Below are 4,708 nucleotides of genomic sequence, written 5' to 3'. Positions count from 1 at the left end.
GAATAAGGATTTGGGGCTTATGGATAAGGAGTTTTAGTGCTTCAAATAGAGAGAACTTGTGGGTTTGAATGATTAAGATCAAGGCCAGTAAGTGAAAAGAAAGAAAAAAAAAAAAGAAGAGAGATTTAAGATATAGGAAGGGATGCTCACCTTCGTTGATAGCTCTGGAATTGAGAGAAACAAGGTGCGGCTGTCCGCGAGTTCATAAGGGGGTGTTTGGTTCGGTAAATCAAATGGTGTATGTATCGGATATGAATGTCAATCTTTTGATAGACATTCTTCTGAATTATGTTTCTTTCTGAAAAATCGTTTGGTTGCCTTAATGCTAGTGTATGTTTCTCGCGGGTTGAGATATTGACTTCCGTAGAGAACGTCTTTTCGCTTTCTCCTTTTATAGTAGGTGGTAAAAATGTTGCTCAAATCTGAGTTTAAGTGTTGAGATGAATTCATATTTGGAACACATCCTTTGTAATATGGTCATTCATGGGAAGTAGGATGTTCACTTATGAGGGTCATCCTAGTATAACCAAACAACTCAAAAAAATTAAGAAATATCATTATAAAGAATGTCATTCCAAAGATTTACCAAACCAAACACCCCCTAAAGCTTTGATTTTATCATATAAACAGAGAGCTTTTTCTCCTTCTCATTTATCTTTCTCAACCTCATTCATTAGTCATTATTCCAATACACGGTAGAGTGAACAAGTGTAAAGAAGAGTCTTCTTCAACACTGTATGTGCTGCTCTCCAACCGCATGTGAAGTGGCTTCTTCAACATTTATGTGATTATGTCTTTTTCAACATTTATGTGATTATGTCTTTTTATTTTTTATTTAATAAAATATTTAAATAAAAATTTCTCTTTTCATATAGCAATCAATCACTAACGCTTTTTTCTTTTCTTGACATTCAAACACAGGCTAAATTAATCATTTAGGATCGTTCATTTTTTTTTTTTATAATAAAAATAGAAATAAAATACACAGTAGAGCGTAAAAAGACTGTGCTATCCCAATCATACACTGAAGATACTCTTTCACAACCTCCTATTGGTTTGGGTGTTGACGTATTCCTATGCCAGCAAGGTAGCATCCTTTCTCAATCAGAAATAAATCAATCTTTAAGAGAAAGAGTATAGTACATATGGGGGAGAGTTCCTTGACGTAGCCTTAAGACTGTTCAGTTAGTGGTCCTCCTAATCCACTCAATTTGTTTATTTATTTATTTATATATTTTTATGAATGTTAGGAAATTTAAGGTTCACAATTAAGCATTAGATGGAGTTTTCTTGAGACCACAGTGCCTTGTGGCCCCATGATATAGGGGGAGATAGAGGAGAGGAGGGAGGGGGGGGGTCACATCTGGACCATCCCTTGTTCAGTCACTGGCGGAGGAAAACTTTATCCATAAATATTTGTAACTCAAAACTTGGGATTAGATTATCCATTACAGGTCAACTTATTTGAGTTTTAATTGGAAAAATAAAAAGTATGGAAAAAGAATTATGTCCAGGAATGTGGCCTATGCATGCTTCCAATGAATCTCTATCTCTCTCCTCCGTGTGAAAAGACATTGTTATTTGGTGGAGGAGGAAGATTGAAATAGGGGGTGCTGGCATAAGCCACGCTATTGGACAAAAAAACCACCCTAGAAAGTAAAATTGAAAATTTTCAGAATCGAGTTTCCTTTCAGCCATCGTCTCTATTGAATGCGGGGTCTGAGTGATGTAAAAAAGATATTGATGCAGTAAAAGTTAACCAGTTGTTCTTTTTTGCAGCTCCTGATGCTCCAGTCGATCTGCACAGAAGAGAAGATAGGGGAGAGTCGGGCTGACCCGACGGGGGACTCTCCGATGCCTAAGTCAGATTTTCCACAACAGTCTGCTCAAGAGAGCTTTCAGTCAAAAGAAATGATCGATCCCCCCCAATGGAGGCTTACCTTGGTATTTATAGGCCATTGGTAGAAAGGAGAAAAGGGGGGAGTCCGTGGAGAGCCCTATTGGGTGTGGAGTCCTGGAGAGGGACAACTCTCTAATGTTGGGAATATTCCAAATCCTGGGGTATACCAAGGGAATATCCCCCTCCTATCTTGGAAATGCCAATGTGGGAGAAGTGGATACATCTGATGACGTGTAGTGGATAGAGTCATGTCCTTGTGATCAGGGATTACGTTCCTTGAATGTAGGAGTGGAGGAGAGCACGTTTCTGGGAACCTCGCTTCTTGACGTCGGGGTGAGGTGGCAACATGGCCAAATGAGGACCGAGGTAACAGTTCGGGCTGGTGGAGGGCCGAGGTGGTGGCTCAGGCTGGTGGAGGGTTGGGGCAACAATGTAGCATTCGTTAGTTCGCTCCTTGGTCGCGCTGTGGTTAGGGAGAAATGGCCTCATCAGATATCACTTTCAGTAGAGGGTATTATCGACTTCATACACTAGGGGAACAAATATTGACCCTAAAAAAGGTGGCTAAACCATACCCTACATGTGAAGGAAAACTTTCACGATATTTTAATATTAGATCGAGTTTTCCTTTTTACCCATGACCAAGTGAACATCTCTTCATCCACCACTTTTGATAGTTCGATGAGACTCATGTAGTAGCAACAAGAATATTTTGGACAAATAGAGTGAGTAATTATGACATCCTAGTGGTGGGATTCTAAATTTCTCCTCCTTTTATTCCCTTGAAATTCATAGTAGTTATAAATTCACTTGTTCACAGGGAAAAAATATATATATATATATATATATATCTAAAATCATTTTTTACAAATTGCTACATGGTAGGCAATGGTAGGTATGGTGGGTCAATATTTATTGGGGATGCCACACCCACCTCTTAATCAAGTTTCAATCCAATAAGTAGAGGTCAACAGATTCTTTAGAGTAATATCAAATTAAGCAAATATGAATGACTCCTAATATGCAAACAAAGAAATAGGTTGAAGACTTGATGTTATACTTTTGGAACTTGACACATGGATCTAACACTGACCTATACTTGGTTAGTAAATTGCAAATAAATAATTACGCATGTTTTGTTAAAGGAGTCTTTCCTATACATTCACTTTTATATATTTTCATTTTTTTCATCTAAAAAAAAAAAAAACTTCAAAAGCATGTATCACGAGGGCTTGGGATCGAATTTTACTTTCATTTTGTTAAAGGAGTCTTTCCTATACATTCACTTTTCTATATCTTCATTTTTTTTTAATCTGAAAAAAAAAAAAGAAACTTCAAAAGCCAACTATTGCCACATGATAGATCAAATGATACCCAAATTTTGTGAAGTAAACCCAAACATCCCTGTTCACATGTCAGTTTCATTTCTATTGAAATTTGCCACATGGTAGGATTGAAAATCCATAGATATGGAGAGTGCCAATAGTGTTCAGAGAACAGCAAACATGCATAAATATACATGGGATCCTTTGCTTAAATTACTAACTCCAAAATTTACTTCCATTAAAATAATAATAATAATAATAATAAAAAAAAAAAAAAAAACCGTGGCCTCATAGTTGGGATATTCCACTAGGAGGGAGAGGCAGGGGTGACAACAGAAGTAGGATCATCAAACGGATAGAAGCATCGCATTGAGAATTGACTCATCGGATTAACCACCTTCATGCATGAAATGAAAATCTCTTCCAAACGATGCGGCGAAGCGTGCTTGGTTGCCTCCAAGTGGTGTCTCCTTACATCTGTTGGATGGTTCAGCATAAGGGATAGATTACGTGACTGAACTACCACTCTCTATCGAACGATCAAAATTGTCACATTCATATATCCAAAAAAAAATCCATGTGGCAATATTTCAAGTGGACATCGAGCTAGATGGTTCTTCACGAAATGTGTTGAGGCACAACAGTTGCATGGGCATCAAAAGGGGTCATGTTGGCCAATGAGATGGTTTGGGGAATGTTCCAATTAACCATGGCAATATCTCTTCTATTATTATTATTATTATTATTATGAATTAATTAATTAATTTATTTATTTTTGATAAGAGCACCAATGAATTAAAAGTGTTGGGCAAAAGGAACCCCGCAGGCGTGTGAGTACAAGGATAAAGCAATAAAAGGAGGAGGATTACAATGCCAGAAACTTGAGCTTTGTGATCTAGCTCCTGAAGAGGCAATAGCATTAGCAACAAAATTACCCTCCCTGTACCTATGAAGAAAGAGAACTTGCTCAAAAAAGTGACATAAAGGCATATAATCTGAAATTATATGAAATATCCTCCAAGGGACTGAGTCTCCTCCATGCTTCAAAATGTTGATTAGCATTAGGCAGTCACTTTCTATGACAAGACGCCGAAATCCAAGTTGAGCAGCAAGAAGAAGTGCTTCCTAGCTAAGGCTTCAGCCATACCAGCATAAAAAGGGCCAAGGCACTTAGAAAAACAGTAAACAAATTTGCTACGTGACTACCATGGGAATATTTCTTTATTGTATCAAATGAACTTTGGTAGGCTTTAGGAACCCATCACCTTGGAGACGTGGTCATGAAGTTGCTTTCGAATGGTTGGTGTTAGGTCTACCATCTTAGGGCTCCTATTTAGTATATGGAGAAAACAGGAGATGGGTTGTTCTGACCTTGTCCCCAGTATCTCAGTTTCACTTTGGAGAGCTTCAATGGGTGGTACCATTAAATGTACAATATACATCAGTTTAATCATTTTTTCTTCTGTCGTGGGGGGGGGGGGGG

The sequence above is a fragment of the Macadamia integrifolia genome, chromosome 3, assembly GCF_013358625.1.
Source record: "Macadamia integrifolia cultivar HAES 741 chromosome 3, SCU_Mint_v3, whole genome shotgun sequence".
NCBI lineage: Eukaryota > Viridiplantae > Streptophyta > Magnoliopsida > Proteales > Proteaceae > Macadamia > Macadamia integrifolia.
The sequence above is the reverse complement of the archived record's forward strand: the minus strand, read 5'-3'. Positions refer to the sequence as shown.